The sequence below is a fragment of the Hydractinia symbiolongicarpus genome, chromosome 3, assembly GCF_029227915.1.
Source record: "Hydractinia symbiolongicarpus strain clone_291-10 chromosome 3, HSymV2.1, whole genome shotgun sequence".
In the NCBI taxonomy this organism is placed as follows: domain Eukaryota; kingdom Metazoa; phylum Cnidaria; class Hydrozoa; order Anthoathecata; family Hydractiniidae; genus Hydractinia; species Hydractinia symbiolongicarpus.
This window is the reverse complement of record NC_079877.1, coordinates 36,113,201-36,131,251: the sequence shown is the minus strand read 5'-3', so window position 1 is coordinate 36,131,251 and position 18,051 is coordinate 36,113,201.

Below are 18,051 nucleotides of genomic sequence, written 5' to 3'. Positions count from 1 at the left end.
TCAAATTATTTCTGCACCACAAGAACTAATGAGACTTGTAATACTCAAACATGTTTACATTTTTGATGAGACGCTGAATAAAAGAAGTTTAATCGCCGGCAAACGAAAACCCGCGATTTCTCCTAAATCCCGGACTCGGCCCGTATAGTCAAAACTATAAAAAGAATGTACCCAGGGAGTAAACTCATTTCCCAAACGATTTTTTAAATTATTTTTTCACCACTAAAACGCATGAGACTTGTAGTTTTCAAAAATGTGTTCATTTTTAATGAGATGCTTAATGAAAGAGGTTTAATCGCCGGCAAACGAAAACACGCGATTTCTTGTAAATCCCGGGCTTGGCCCGTATAGTCGAATGTATACAGAGAAAGTACCCTGTGAGTAAACTCATTTCCAGAACGATTTTTTAAATTATCTTCTCACCACTAAAACGCATGAGACTTGTAGTTTTCAAAATTGTTTTCATTTTTGATGAGACGCTGAATAAAAGACGTTTAATCGCCGGCAAACGAAAACACGCGATTTCCCGAAAATCCCGGGCTTGGCCCGTATAGTCGAATGTATACAAAGAAAGTACCCAGGGAGTAAACTCATTTCCCGAACGATTTTTTAAATTATTTTTTCACCACTAAAACGCATGAGACTTGTAGTTTTCAAAAATGTTTTTATTTTTCAAGAGACGCTTAATGAAAGAAGTTTAATCGCCGGCAAAGGAGATCCCGCGATTTCCCGTAAATCCCGGGCTTGGCCCGTATAGTCGAAAGTATACAAAGAAAGTACCCTGTGAGTAAACTCATTTCCCGAACGATTTTTCAAGTTATTTCGGCACCACAAGAACTAATGAGACTTGTAATATCCAAACATATTTGCATTTCTGATGAGACGTTGAATAAAAGAAGTTTAATCGCCGTCAAACGAAAACCCACGATTTCTCCTAAATCCCGGACTCGGCCCATATAGTCGAATGTATACAAAGAAAGTACCCTGTGAGTAAACTCATTTCCAGAACGATTTTTTAAATTATCTTCTCACCACTAAAACGCATGAGACTTTTAGTTTTCAAAATTGTTTTCATTTTTGATGAGACGCTGAATAAAAGACGTTTAAACGCCGGCAAACGAAAACCCGCGATTTCCCGTAAATCCCGGACTCGGCCCGTATAGTCAAAATTGTACAAAGAAAGTACCAAGGGAGTAAACTCATTTCCCGAACGATTTTTCAAATTATTTCTGCACCACAAGAACTAATGAGACTTGTAATACTCAAACATGTTTACATTTTTGATGAGACGCTGAATAAAAGAAGTTTAATCGCCGGCAAACGAAAACCCGCGATTTCTCCTAAATGCCGGACTCGGCCCGTATAGTCAAAACTATAAAAAGAATGTACCCAGGGAGTAAACTCATTTCCCAAACGATTTTTTAAATTATTTTTTCACCACTAAAACGCATGAGACTTGTAGTTTTCAAAAATGTGTTCATTTTTAATGAGATGCTTAATGAAAGAGGTTTAATCGCCGGCAAACGAAAACACGCGATTTCTTGTAAATCCCGGGCTTGGCCCGTATAGTCGAATGTATACAGAGAAAGTACCCTGTGAGTAAACTCATTTCCCGAACGATTTTTCAAGTTATTTCGGCACCACAAGAACTAATGAGACTTGTAATATCCAAACATATTTGCAAATTTGATGAGACGTTGAATAAAAGAAGTTTAATCGCCGTCAAACGAAAACCCACGACTTCTCCTAAATCCCGGACTCGGCCCATATAGTCGAATGTATACAAAGAAAGTACCCTGTGAGTAAACTCATTTCCAGAACGATTTTTTAAATTATCTTCTCACCACTAAAACGCATGAGACTTTTAGTTTTCAAAATTGTTTTCATTTTTGATGAGACGCTGAATAAAAGGCGTTTAAACGCCGGCAAACGAAAACCCGCGATTTCCCGTAAATCCCGGACTCGGCCCGTATAGTCAAAATTGTACAAAGAAAGTACCAAGGGAGTAAACTCATTTCCCGAACGATTTTTCAAATTATTTCTGCACCACAAGAACTAATGAGACTTGTAATACTCAAACATGTTTACATTTTTGATGAGACGCTGAATAAAAGAAGTTTAATCGCCGGCAAACGAAAACCCGCGATTTCTCCTAAATCCCGGACTCGGCCCGTATAGTCAAAACCTATAAAAAGAATGTACCCAGGGAGTAAACTCATTTCCCAAACGATTTTTTAAATTATTTTTTCACCACTAAAACGCATGAGACTTGTAGTTTTCAAAAATGTGTTCATTTTTAATGAGATGCTTAATGAAAGAGGTTTAATCGCCGGCAAACGAAAACACGCGATTTCTTGTAAATCCCGGGCTTGGCCCGTATAGTCGAATGTATACAAAGAAAGTAACCTGTGAGTAAACTCATTTCCAGAACGATTTTTTAAATTATCTTCTCACCACTAAAACGCATGAGACTTGTAGTTTTCAAAATTGTTTTCATTTTTGATGAGACGCTGAATAAAAGACGTTTAATCGCCGGCAAACGAAAACACGCGATTTCCCGAAAATCCCGGGCTTGGCCCGTATAGTCGAATGTATACAAAGAAAGTACCCAGGGAGTAAACTCATTTCCCGAACGATTTTTTAAATTATTTTTTCACCACTAAAACGCATGAGACTTGTAGTTTTCAAAAATGTTTTCATTTTTCAAGAGACGCTTAATGAAAGAAGTTTAATCGCCGGCAAAGGAGATCCCGCGATTTCCCGTAAATCCCGGGCTTGGCCCGTATAGTCAAATGTATACAAAGAAAGTACCCTGTGAGTAAACTCATTTCCCGAACGATTTTTCAAGTTATTTCGGCACCACAAGAACTAATGAGACTTGTAATATCCAAACATATTTGCATTTTTGATGAGACGTTGAATAAAAGAAGTTTAATCGCCGTCAAACGAAAACCCACGATTTCTCCTAAATCCCGGACTCGGCCCATATAGTCGAATGTATACAAAGAAAGTACCCTGTGAGTAAACTCATTTCCAGAACGATTTTTTAAATTATCTTCTCACCACTAAAACGCATGAGACTTTTAGTTTTCAAAATTGTTTTCATTTTTGATGAGACGCTGAATAAAAGACGTTTAAACGCCGGCAAACGACAACCCGCGATTTCCCGTAAATCCCGGACTCGGCCAGTATAGTCAAAATTGTACAAAGAAAGTACCAAGGGAGTAAACTCATTTCCCGAACGATTTTTCAAATTATTTCTGCACCACAAGAACTAATGAGACTTGTAATACTCAAACATGTTTACATTTTTGATGAGACGCTGAATAAAAGAAGTTTAATCGCCGGCAAACGAAAACCCGCGATTTCTCCTAAATCCCGGACTCGGCCCGTATAGTCAAAACTATAAAAAGAATGTACCCAGGGAGTAAACTCATTTCCCAAACGATTTTTTAAATTATTTTTTCACCACTAAAACGCATGAGACTTGTAGTTTTCAAAAATGTGTTCATTTTTAATGAGATGCTTAATGAAAGAGGTTTAATCGCCGGCAAACGAAAACACGCGATTTCTTGTAAATCCCGGGCTTGGCCCGTATAGTCGAATGTATACAGAGAAAGTACCCTGTGAGTAAACTCATTTCCAGAACGATTTTTTAAATTATCTTCTCACCACTAAAACGCATGAGACTTGTAGTTTTCAAAATTGTTTTCATTTTTGATGAGACGCTGAATGAAAGACGTTTAATCGCCGGCAAACGAAAACACGCGATTTCCCGAAAATCCCGGGCTTGGCCCGTATAGTCGAATGTATACAAAGAAAGTACCCAGGGAGTAAACTCATTTCCCGAACGATTTTTTAAATTATTTTTTCACCACTAAAACGCATGAGACTTGTAGTTTTCAAAAATGTTTTCATTTTTCAAGAGACGCTTATTGAAAGAAGTTTAATCGCCGGCAAAGGAGATCCCGCGATTTCCCGTAAATCCCGGGCTTGGCCCGTATAGTCGAATGTATACAAAGAAAGTAACCTGTGAGTAAATTCATTTCCAGAACGATTTTTTAAATTATCTTTTCACCACTAAAACGCATCAGACTTGTAGTTTTCAAAATTTTTTTCATTTTTGATGAGACGCTGAGTAAAAGACGTTTAATCGCCGGCAAACGAAAACCCGCGATTTCCCGTAAGTCCCGGACTCGGCCCATATAGTCAAAAAAGTACAAAGAAAGTACCCAGGGAGTAAACTCATTTCCCGAACGATTTTTTAAATTATTTTTTTATCACTAAAACGCATGAGACTTGTAGTTTTCAAAAATGATTTCATTTTTGATGAGACGCTGAATAAAAGAATTTAATCGCCGGTAAACGAAAACCCGCGATTTCCCGTAAATCCCAGACTCGGCCCGTATAGTCAAAAGTATACAAAGAAAGTACCCAGGGAGTAAACCCATTTCCCGAACGATTTTTTAAATTATTTTTTCACCACTAAAACGCACGAGACTTGTAGTTTTCAAAAATGTTTTCATTTTTGATGAGACGCTGAATAAAAGAAGTTTAATCGCCGTCAAACGAAAACCCGCGATTTCCCGAAAATCCCGGACTTGGCCCGTATAGTCAAAAGTATACAAAGAAAGTGCCCAGGGAGTAAACTCATTTCCCGAACGATTTTTTAAATTATTTTTTCACCACTAAAACGCATGAGACTTGTAGTTTTTAAAAATGTTTACATTTTTGATGAGACGCTGAATAAAAGAAGTTTAATCGCCGGCAAACGAAAACCCGCGATTTCCCGTAAATCCCGGACTCGGCCCGTATAGTCAAAAGTATACAAAGAAAGTACCCAGGGAGTGAACTCATTTCCCGAACGATTTTTTAAATTAATTTTTCACCACTAAAACGCATGAGACCTGTAGTTTTCAAAAATATTTTCATTTTTGATGAGACGCTTAATGAAAGATGTTTAATAGCCGGCAAACGAAAACCCGCGATTTTCCGTAAACCCCGGGCTTGGCCCGTATAGTCGAATGTATACAAAGAAAGTACCCAGGGAGTAAACTCATTTCCCGAACGATTTTTTAAATTATTTTTTCACCACTAAAACGCATGAGACTTGTAGTTTTCAAAAATGTTTTCATTTTTGATGAGACGCTCAATGAAAGAGCTTGAATCTCCGGCAAACGAAAACCCACGATTTCCCGTAAATCCCGGGCTTAGCCCGTATAGTCGAATGTATACAAAGAAAGTACCCTGTGAGTAAACTCATTTCCCGAACGATTTTTTAAATTATTTTTTCACCACTAAAACGCATGAGACTTGTAGTTTTCAAAAATGTTTTCACTTTTGATGAGACGCTGAATAAAAGAAGTTTAATCGCCGGAAACGGAAACCCGCGATTTCCCGTAAATCCCGGTCTTGGCCCGTATAGTCGAATGTATACAAAGAAAGTACCCTGTGAGTAAATTCATTTCCAGAACGATTTTTTAAATTATCTTTTCACCACTAAAATGCATGAGACTTGTAGTTTTCAAAATTGTTTTCATTTTTGATGAGACGCTGAGTAAAAGACGTTTAATCGCCGGCAAACGAAAACCCGCGATTTCCCGTAAATCCCGGACTCGGCCCGTATAGTCAAAAGTGTACAAAGAAAGTACCCAGGGAGTAAACTCATTTCCGAACGACTTTTTAAATTATTTTTTCATCACAAAAACGCATTAGACTTGTAGTTTTTAAAAATGTTTTCATTTTTGATGAGACTCTTAATGAAAGAGCTTGAATCGCCGGCAAACGAAAACCCGCGATTTCCCGTAAATCCCGGGCTTGGCCCGTATAGTCGAATGTATACAAAGAAAGTACCGTGTGAGTAAACTCATTTCCCGAACGATTTTTTAAATTATTTTTTCACCACTAAAACGCATGAGACTTGTAGTTTTCAAAAATGTGTTCATTTTTGATGAGACGCTTAATGAAAGAGGTTCAATCGCCAAGCAAACGAAAACACGCGATTTCTTGTAAATCCCGGGCTTGGCCCGTATAGTCGAATGTATACAAAAAAAGTACCCTGTGAGTAAACTCATTTCCAGAACGATTTTTTAAATTATCTTCTCACCACTAAAACGCATGAGACTTGTAGTTTTCAAAATTTTTTTCATTTTTGATGAGACGCTGAATAAAAGACGTTTAATCGCCGGCAAACAAAAACACGCGATTTCCCGTAAATCCCGGGCTTTGCCCGTATAGTCGAATGTATACAAAGAAAGTAACCAGGGAGTAAACACATTTCCCGAACGATTTTTTAAATTATTTTTTCACCACTAAAACGCATGAGACTTGTAGTTTTTAAAAATGTTTTGATTTTTGATGAGACGCTGAATAAAAGAAGTTTATTCGCCGGCAAACGAAAACCCGCGATTTCCCGTAAATCCCGGACTCGGCCCGTATAGTCAAAAGTATACAAAGAAAGTACCCAGGGAGTAAACTCATTTCCCGAACGATTTTTTAAATTATTTTTTCACCACTAAAACGCATGAGACTTTTAGTTTTCAAAATTGTTTTCATTTTTGATGAGACGCTGAATAAAAGACGTTTAATCGCCAGGAAAACAAAAACACGCGATTTCCCGTAAATCCCGGGCTTGGCCCGTATAGTCGAATGTATACAATGAAAGTACCCAGCGAGTAAACTCATTTCCCGAACGATTTTTTAAATTATTTCTTCATCACTAAAACGCATGAGACTTGTAGTTTTCAAAAATGTTTTCATTTTTGATGAGACCCTGAATAAAAGAAGTTTAATCGCCGGTAAACGAAAACCGTGATTTCCCGTAAATCCCAGACTCGGCCTGTATAGTCAAAAGTATACAAAGAAAGTACCCAGGGAGTAAACTCATTTCCCGAACGATTTTTTAAATTATTTTTTCACCACTAAAACGCATGAGACTTGTAGTTTTTAAAAATGTTTTCATTTTTGATGAGACGCTGAATAAAAGAAGTTTAATCGGCGGCAAATGAAAATCCGCGATTTCCCGTAAATCCCGGACTCGGCTCGTATAGTCAAAAGTATACAAAGAAAGTGCCCAGAGAGTAAACTCATTTCCCGATCGATTTTTTAAATTATTTTTTCACCACTAAAACGCATGAGACTTGTAGTTTTTAAAAATGTTTTCATTTTTCATGAGACGCTTAATGAAAGAGGCTTAATCGCCGGCAAACGAAAACCCGCGATTTCCCGTAAATCCCGGGCTTGGCCCGTATAGTCGAATGTATACAAAGAAAGTACCCTGTGAGTAAACTCATTTCCAGAACGATCTTTTAAATTATCTTTTCACCACTAAAACACATGAGACTTTTAGTTTTCAAAATTGTTTTCATTTTGGATGAGACGCTGAATAAAAGACGTTTAATCGCCGGCAAACGAAAACCCTCGATTTCCCGTAAATCCCGGACTCGGCCCGTATAGTTAAAAGTATACAAAGAAAGTACCAAGGGAGTAAACTCATTTCCCGAACGATTTTTCAAGTTATTTCTGCACCACAACAACTATTGAGACTTGTAATATTCAAACATGTTTGCATTTTTGATGAGACGCTGAATAAAAGAAGTTTAATCGCCGGCAAACGAAAACCCGCGATTTCTCCTAAATCCCGGACTCGGCCCATATAGTCAAAAGTATAAAAAGAATGTACCCAGGGAGTAAACTCATTTCCCGAACGATTTTTTAAATTAGCTTCTCACCACTAAAACACATAAGACTTGTAGTTTTCAATTTTGATAAGACGCTGAATAAAAGACGTTTAATCGCCGGCAAACGAAAACCCGCGATTTCCCGTAAATCTCGGACTCGGCCCGTATAGTCAAAAGTGTACAAAGAAAGTACCCAGGGAGTAAACTCATTTCCCGAACGATTTTTTAAATTATTTTTTCATCACTAAAACGCATGAGACTTGTAGTTTTTAAAAATGTTTTCATTTTTCATGAGACGCTTAATGAACGAGGTTTAATCGCCGGCAAACGAAAACCCGCTATTTCTCGTGAATCCCGGGCTTGGCCCGTATAGTCGAATGTATACAAAGAAAGTACCGAGGGAGTAAACTCATTTCCCGAACGATTTTTTAAATTATCTTTTCACCACTAAAATGCATGAGACTTGTAGTTTTCAAAATTGTTTTCATTTTTGATGAGACGCTGAGTAAAAGACGTTTAATCGCCGGCAAACGAAAACCCGCGATTTCCCGTAAATCCCGGACTCGGCCCGTATAGTCAAAAGTGTACAAAGAAAGTACCCAGGGAGTAAACTCATTTCCGAACGACTTTTTAAATTATTTTTTCATCACAAAAACGCATTAGACTTGTAGTTTTCAAAAATGTTTTCATTTTTGATGAGACTCTTAATGAAAGAGCTTGAATCGCCGGCAAACGAAAACCCGCGATTTCCCGTAAATCCCGGGCTTGGCCCGTATAGTCGAATGTATACAAAGAAAGTACCGTGTGAGTAAACTCATTTCCCGAACGATTTTTTAAATTATTTTTTCACCACTAAAACGCATGAGACTTGTAGTTTTCAAAAATGTGTTCATTTTTGATGAGACGCTTAATGAAAGAGGTTCAATCGCCAAGCAAACGAAAACACGCGATTTCTTGTAAATCCCGGGCTTGGCCCGTATAGTCGAATGTATACAAAAAAAGTACCCTGTGAGTAAACTCATTTCCAGAACGATTTTTTAAATTATCTTCTCACCACTAAAACGCATGAGACTTGTAGTTTTCAAAATTTTTTTCATTTTTGATGAGACGCTGAATAAAAGACGTTTAATCGCCGGCAAACAAAAACACGCGATTTCCCGTAAATCCCGGGCTTTGCCCGTATAGTCGAATGTATACAAAGAAAGTAACCAGGGAGTAAACTCATTTCCCGAACGATTTTTTAAATTATTTTTTCACCACTAAAACGCATGAGACTTGTAGTTTTTAAAAATGTTTTGATTTTTGATGAGACGCTGAATAAAAGAAGTTTATTCGCCGGCAAACGAAAACCCGCGATTTCCCGTAAATCCCGGACTCGGCCCGTATAGTCAAAAGTATACAAAGAAAGTACCCAGGGAGTAAACTCATTTCCCGAACGATTTTTTAAATTATTTTTTCACCACTAAAACGCATGAGACTTTTAGTTTTCAAAATTGTTTTCATTTTTGATGAGACGCTGAATAAAAGACGTTTAATCGCCAGGAAAACAAAAACACGCGATTTCCCGTAAATCCCGGGCTTGGCCCGTATAGTCGAATGTATACAATGAAAGTACCCAGCGAGTAAACTCATTTCCCGAACGATTTTTTAAATTATTTCTTCATCACTAAAACGCATGAGACTTGTAGTTTTCAAAAATGTTTTCATTTTTGATGAGACCCTGAATAAAAGAAGTTTAATCGCTGGTAAACGAAAACCGTGATTTCCCGTAAATCCCAGACTCGGCCTGTATAGTCAAAAGTATACAAAGAAAGTACCCAGGGAGTAAACTCATTTCCCGAACGATTTTTTAAATTATTTTTTCACCACTAAAACGCATGAGACTTGTAGTTTTTAAAAATGTTTTCATTTTTGATAAGACGCTGAATAAAAGAAGTTTAATCGGCGGCAAATGAAAATCCGCGATTTCCCGTAAATCCCGGACTCGGCTCGTATAGTCAAAAGTATACAAAGAAAGTGCCCAGAGAGTAAACTCATTTCCCGATCGATTTTTTAAATTATTTTTTCACCACTAAAACGCATGAGACTTGTAGTTTTTAAAAATGTTTTCATTTTTCATGAGACGCTTAATGAAAGAGGCTTAATCGCCGGCAAACGAAAACTCGCGATTTCCCGTAAATCCCGGGCTTGGCCCGTATAGTCGAATGTATACAAAGAAAGTACCCTGTGAGTAAACTCATTTCCAGAACGATTTTTTAAATTATTTTTTCACCACTAAAACGCATGAGACTTGTAGTTTTTAAAAATGTTTTCATTTTTGATAAGACGCTGAATAAAAGAAGTTTAATCGGGGCAAATGAAAATCCGCGATTTCCCGTAAATCCCGGACTCGGCTCGTATAGTCAAAAGTATACAAAGAAAGTGCCCAGAGAGTAAACTCATTTCCCGATCGATTTTTTAAATTATTTTTTCACCACTAAAACGCATGAGACTTGTAGTTTTTAAAAATGTTTTCATTTTTCATGAGACGCTTAATGAAAGAGGCTTAATCGCCGGCAAACGAAAACCCGCGATTTCCCGTAAATCCCGGGCTTGGCCCGTATAGTCGAATGTATACAAAGAAAGTACCCTGTGAGTAAACTCATTTCCAGAACGATCTTTTAAATTATCTTTTCACCACTAAAACACATGAGACTTGTAGTTTTCAAAATTGTTTTCATTTTGGATGAGACGCTGAATAAAAGACGTTTAATCGCCGGCAAACGAAAACCCGCGATTTCTCCTAAATCCCGGACTCGGCCCATATAGTCAAAAGTATAAAAAGAATGTACCCAGGGAGTAAACTCATTTCCTGAACGATTTTTTAAATTAGCTTCTCACCACTAAAACGCATAAGACTTGTAGTTTTCAATTTTGATAAGACGCTGAATAAAAGACGTTTAATCGCCGGCAAACGAAAACCCGCGATTTCCCGTAAATCTCGGACTCGGCCCGTATAGTCAAAAGTGTACAAAGAAAGTACCCAGGGAGTAAACTCATTTCCCGAACGATTTTTTAAATTATTTTTTCATCACTAAAACGCATGAGACTTGTAGTTTTCAAAAATGTTTTCATTTTTCATGAGACGCTTAATGAAAGAGGTTTAATCGCCGGCAAACGAAAACCCGCTATTTCTCGTGAATCCCGGGCTTGGCCCGTATAGTCGAATGTATACAAAGAAAGTACCCAGGGAGTAAACTCATTTCCCGAACGATTTTTTAAATTATTTCTTCATCACTAAAACGCATGAGACTTGTAGTTTTCAAAAATGTTTTCATTTTTGATGAGACCCTGAATAAAAGAAGTTTAATCGCTGGTAAACGAAAACCGTGATTTCCCGTAAATCCCAGACTCGGCCTGTATAGTCAAAAGTATACAAAGAAAGTACCCAGGGAGTAAACTCATTTCCCGAACGATTTTTTAAATTATTTTTTCACCACTAAAACGCATGAGACTTGTAGTTTTTAAAAATGTTTTCATTTTTGATAAGACGCTGAATAAAAGAAGTTTAATCGGCGGCAAATGAAAATCCGCGATTTCCCGTAAATCCCGGACTCGGCTCGTATAGTCAAAAGTATACAAAGAAAGTGCCCAGAGAGTAAACTCATTTCCCGATCGATTTTTTAAATTATTTTTTCACCACTAAAACGCATGAGACTTGTAGTTTTTAAAAATGTTTTCATTTTTCATGAGACGCTTAATGAAAGAGGCTTAATCGCCGGCAAACGAAAACTCGCGATTTCCCGTAAATCCCGGGCTTGGCCCGTATAGTCGAATGTATACAAAGAAAGTACCCTGTGAGTAAACTCATTTCCAGAACGATTTTTTAAATTATTTTTTCACCACTAAAACGCATGAGACTTGTAGTTTTTAAAAATGTTTTCATTTTTGATAAGACGCTGAATAAAAGAAGTTTAATCGGGGCAAATGAAAATCCGCGATTTCCCGTAAATCCCGGACTCGGCTCGTATAGTCAAAAGTATACAAAGAAAGTGCCCAGAGAGTAAACTCATTTCCCGATCGATTTTTTAAATTATTTTTTCACCACTAAAACGCATGAGACTTGTAGTTTTTAAAAATGTTTTCATTTTTCATGAGACGCTTAATGAAAGAGGCTTAATCGCCGGCAAACGAAAACCCGCGATTTCCCGTAAATCCCGGGCTTGGCCCGTATAGTCGAATGTATACAAAGAAAGTACCCTGTGAGTAAACTCATTTCCAGAACGATCTTTTAAATTATCTTTTCACCACTAAAACACATGAGACTTGTAGTTTTCAAAATTGTTTTCATTTTGGATGAGACGCTGAATAAAAGACGTTTAATCGCCGGCAAACGAAAACCCGCGATTTCTCCTAAATCCCGGACTCGGCCCATATAGTCAAAAGTATAAAAAGAATGTACCCAGGGAGTAAACTCATTTCCTGAACGATTTTTTAAATTAGCTTCTCACCACTAAAACGCATAAGACTTGTAGTTTTCAATTTTGATAAGACGCTGAATAAAAGACGTTTAATCGCCGGCAAACGAAAACCCGCGATTTCCCGTAAATCTCGGACTCGGCCCGTATAGTCAAAAGTGTACAAAGAAAGTACCCAGGGAGTAAACTCATTTCCCGAACGATTTTTTAAATTATTTTTTCATCACTAAAACGCATGAGACTTGTAGTTTTCAAAAATGTTTTCATTTTTCATGAGACGCTTAATGAAAGAGGTTTAATCGCCGGCAAACGAAAACCCGCTATTTCTCGTGAATCCCGGGCTTGGCCCGTATAGTCGAATGTATACAAAGAAAGTACCCAGGGAGTAAACTCATTTCCCGAACGATTTTTTAAATTATTTTTTCATCACTAAAACGCTTGAGACTTGTAGTTTTCAAAAATGTTTTCATTTTTCATGAGACGCTTAATGAAAGAGGTTTAATCGCCGGCAAACGAAAACCCGCTATTTCTCGTGAATCCCGGGCTTGGCCCGTATAGTCGAATGTATACAAAGAAAGTACCCTGTGAGTAAACTCATTTCCAGAACGATTTTTTAAATTATTTGTTCATCACTAAAACGCATGAGACTTGTAGTTTTCAAAAATGTGTTCATTTTTGATGAGACGCTTAATGAAAGAGGTTTAATCGCCGGCAAACGAAAACACGCGATTTCTTGTAAATCCCGGGCTTGGCCCGTATAGTCGAATGTATACAAAGAAAGTACCCTGTGAGTAAACTCATTTCCAGAACGATTTTTTAAATTATCTTCTCACCACTAAAACGCATGAGACTTTTAGTTTTCAAAATTGTTTTCATTTTTGATGAGACGCTGAATAAAAGACGTTTAATCGCCAGGAAAACAAAAACACGCGATTTCCCGTAAATCCCGGGCTTGGCCCGTATAGTCGAATGTATACAATGAAAGTACCCAGCGAGTAAACTCATTTCCCGAACGATTTTTTAAATTATTTCTTCATCACTAAAACGCATGAGACTTGTAGTTTTCAAAAATGTTTACATTTTTGATGAGACCCTGAATAAAAGAAGTTTAATCGCCGGTAAACGAAAACCGTGATTTCCCGTAAATCCCAGACTCGGCCTGTATAGTCAAAAGTATACAAAGAAAGTACCCAGGGAGTAAACTCATTTCCCGAACGATTTTTTAAATTATTTTTTCACCACTAAAACGCATGAGACTTGTAGTTTTTAAAAATGTTTTCATTTTTGATGAGACGCTGAATAAAAGAAGTTTAATCGGCGGCAAATGAAAATCCGCGATTTCCCGTAAATCCCGGACTCGGCTCGTATAGTCAAAAGTATACAAAGAAAGTGCCCAGAGAGTAAACTCATTTCCCGATCGATTTTTTAAATTATTTTTTCACCACTAAAACGCATGAGACTTGTAGTTTTTAAAAATGTTTTCATTTTTCATGAGACGCTTAATGAAAGAGGCTTAATCGCCGGCAAACGAAAACCCGCGATTTCCCGTAAATCCCGGGCTTGGCCCGTATAGTCGAATGTATACAAAGAAAGTACCCTGTGAGTAAACTCATTTCCAGAACGATTTTTTAAATTATCTTTTCACCACTAAAACACATGAGACTTGTAGTTTTCAAAATTGTTTTCATTTTGGATGAGACGCTGAATAAAAGACGTTTAATCGCCGGCAAACGAAAACCCGCGATTTCCCGTAAATCCCGGACTCGGCCCGTATAGTTAAAAGTATACAAAGAAAGTACCAAGGGAGTAAACTCATTTCCCGAACGATTTTTCAAGTTATATCTGCACCACAACAACTATTGAGACTTGTAATATTCAAACATGTTTGCATTTTTGATGAGACGCTGAATAAAAGAAGTTTAATCGCCGGCAAACGAAAACCCGCGATTTCTCCTAAATCCCGGACTCGGCCCATATAGTCAAAAGTATAAAAAGAATGTACCCAGGGAGTAAACTCATTTCCCGAACGATTTTTTAAATTAGCTTCTCACCACTAAAACGCATAAGACTTGTAGTTTTCAATTTTGATAAGACGCTGAATAAAAGACGTTTAATCGCTGGCAAACGAAAACCCGCGATTTCCCGTAAATCTCGGACTCGGCCCGTATAGTCAAAAGTGTACAAAGAAAGTACCCAGGGAGTAAACTCATTTCCCGAACGATTTTTTAAATTATTTTTTCATCACTAAAACGCATGAGACTTGTAGTTTTCAAAAATGTTTTCATTTTTCATGAGACGCTTAATGAAAGAGGTTTAATCGCCGGCAAACAAAAACCCGCTATTTCTCGTGAATCCCGGGCTTGGCCCGTATAGTCGAATGTATACAAAGAAAGTACCCTGTGAGTAAACTCATTTCCAGAACGATTTTTTAAATTATTTGTTCATCACTAAAACGCATGAGACTTGTAGTTTTCAAAAATGTGTTCATTTTTGATGAGACGCTTAATGAAAGAGGTTTAATCGCCGGCAAACGAAAACACGCGATTTCTTGTAAATCCCGGGCTTGGCCCGTATAGTCGAATGTATACAAAGAAAGTACCCTGTGAGTAAACTCATTTCCAGAACGATTTTTTAAATTATCTTCTCACCACTAAAACGCATGAGACTTGTAGTTTTCAAAATTGTTTTCATTTTTGAAGAGACGCTGAATAAAAGACGTTTAATCGCCGGCAAACAAAAACCCGCGATTTCCCGTAAATCTCGGACTCGGCCCGTATAGTCAAAAGTGTACAAAGAAAGTACCCAGGGAGTAAACTCATTTCCCGAACGATTTTTTAAATTATTTTTTTATCACTAAAACGCATGAGACTTGTAGTTTTCAAAAATGTTTTCATTTTTCATGAGACGCTTAATGAAAGAGGTTTAATCGCCGGCAAACGAAAACCCACGATTTCTCCTAAATCCCGGACTCGGCCCATATAGTCAAAAATATAAAAAGAATATACCCAGGGAGTAAACTCATTTCCCGAACGATTTTTTAAATTATTTTTTCACCACTAAAACGCATGAGACTTGTAGTTTTCAAAAATGTGTTCATTTTTGATGAGACGCTTAATGAAAGAGGTTTAATCGCCGGCAAACGAAAACACGCGATTTCCCGTAAATCCTGGGCTTGGCAAGTATAGTCGAATGTATACAAAGAAAGTACCCTGTGAGTAAACTCATTTCCAGAACGAATTTTTAAATTATCTTCTCACCACTAAAACGCATGAGACTTGTAGTTTTCAAAATTGTTTTCATTTTTGATGAGACGCTGAATAAAAGATGTTTAATCACCGGCAAACGAAAACCCGCGATTTCCCGTAAATCTCGGACTCGGCCCGTATAGTCAAAAGTGTACAAAGAAAGTACCCAGGGAGTAAACTCATTTCCCGAACGATTTTTTAAATTATTTTTTCATCACGAAAACGCATAAGACTTGTAGTTTTCAAAGATGTTTTCATTTTTCATGAGACGCTTAATGAAAGAGGTTTAATCGCCGGCAAACAAAAACCCGCGATTTCTCGTGAATCCCGGGCTTGGCCCGTATAGTCGAATGTATACAAAGAAAGTACCCTGTGCGTAAACTCATTTCCAGAACGACTTTTTAAATTATCTTTTCATCACTAAAACGCATGAGACTTGTAGTTTTCAAAATTGTTTTCATATTTGATAAGACGCTTAATGAAAGAGGCTTAATCACCGGCAAACGAAAACCCGCGATTTCCCGTATATCCCGGGCTTGGCCCGTATAGTCGAATGTATACAAAGAAAGTACCCTGTGAGTAAACTCATTTCCCGAACGATTTTTTAAATTATCTTTTCACCACTAAAACACATGAGACTTGTAGTTTTCAAAATTGTTTTCATTTTGGATGAGACGCTGAATAAAAGACGTTTAATCGCCGGCAAACGAAAACCCGCGATTTCCCGTACATCCCGGACTCGGCCCGTATAGTTAAAAGTATACAAAGAAAGTACCAAGGGAGTAAACTCATTTCCCGAACGATTTTTCAAGTTATTTCTGCACCACAACAACTAATGAGACTTGTAATATTCAAACATGTTTGCATTTTTGATGAGACGCTGAATAAAAGAAGTTTAATCGCCGGCAAACGAAAACCCGCGATTTCTCCTAAATCCCGGACTCTGCCCATATAGTCAAAAGTATAAAAAGAATGTACCCAGGGAGTAAACTCATTTCCCGAACGATTTTTTAAATTATTTTTTCATCACTAAAACGCATGAGACTTGTAGTTTTCAAAAATGTTTTCATTTTTCATGAGACGCTTAATGAAAGAGGTTTAATCGCCGGCAAACGAAAACCCGCTATTTCTCGTGAATCCCGGGCTTGGCCCGTATAGTCGAATGTATACAAAGAAAGTACCCTGTGAGTAAACTCATTTCCAGAACGATTTTTTAAATTATTTGTTCATCACTAAAACGCATGAGACTTGTAGTTTTCAAAAATGTGTTCATTTTTGATGAGACGCTTAATGAAAGAGGTTTAATCGCCAGCAAACGAAAACACGCGATTTCTTGTAAATCCCGGGCTTGGCCCGTATAGTCGAATGTATACAAAGAAAGTACCCTGTGAGTAAACTCATTTCCAGAACGATTTTTTAAATTATCTTCTCACCACTAAAACGCACGAGACTTGTAGTTTTCAAAATTGTTTTCATTTTTGATGAGACGCTGAATAAAAGACGTTTAATCGCCGGCAAACGAAAACCCGCGATTTCCCGTAAATCTCGGACTCGGCCCGTATAGTCAAAAGTGTACAAAGAAAGTACCCAGGGAGTAAACTCATTTCCCGAACGATTTTTTAAATTATTTTTTTATCACTAAAACGCATGAGACTTGTAGTTTTCAAAAATGTTTTCATTTTGCAAGAGACGCTTAATGAAAGAGGTTTAATCGCCGGCAAACGAAAACCCGCGATTTCTCCTAAATCCCGGACTCAACCCATATAGTCAAAAATATAAAAAGAATATACCCTGTGCGTAAACTCATTTCCAGAACGACTTTTTAAATTATCTTTTCATCACTAAAACGCATGAGACTTGTAGTTTTCAAAATTGTTTTCATTTTTGATAAGACGCTGAATAAAAGACGTTTAATCGCCGGTAAACGAAAACACGCGATTTCCCGTAAATCCCGGACTCGGCCCGTATAGCCAAAAGTGTACAAAGAAAGTACCAAGGAAGTAAACTCATTTCCCGAACGATTTTTCAAATTATTTCTGCACCACAAGAACTAATGAGACTTGTAGTACTCAAACATGTTTACATTTTTGATGAGACGCTGAATAAAAGAAGTTTAATCGCCGGCAAACGAAAACCCGCGATTTCTCCTAAATCCCGGACTCGGCCCGTATAGTCAAAAGTATAAAAAGAATGTACCCAGGGAGTAAACTCATTTCCCGAACGATTTTTTAAATTATTTTTTCACCACTAAAACGCATGAGACTTGTAGTTTTCAAAAATGTGTTCATTTTTGATGAGACGCTTAATGAAAGAGGTTTAATCGCCGGCAAACGAAAACACGCGATTTCTTGTAAATCCCGGGCTTGGCCCGTATAGTCGAATGTATACAAAAAAAGTACCCTGTGAGTAAACTCATTTCCAGATCGATTTTTTAAATTATCTTCTCACCACTAAAACGCATGAGACTTGTAGTACTCAAACATGTTTTCATTTTTGATGAGACGCTGAATAAAATACGTTTAATCGCCGGCAAACAAAAACGCGCGATTTCCCGTAAATCCCGGGCTTGGCCCGTATAGTCGAATGTATACAAAGAAAGTACCCAGGGAGTAAACTCATTTCCAGAACGATTTTTTAAATTATTTTTTCATCACTAAAACGCATGAGACT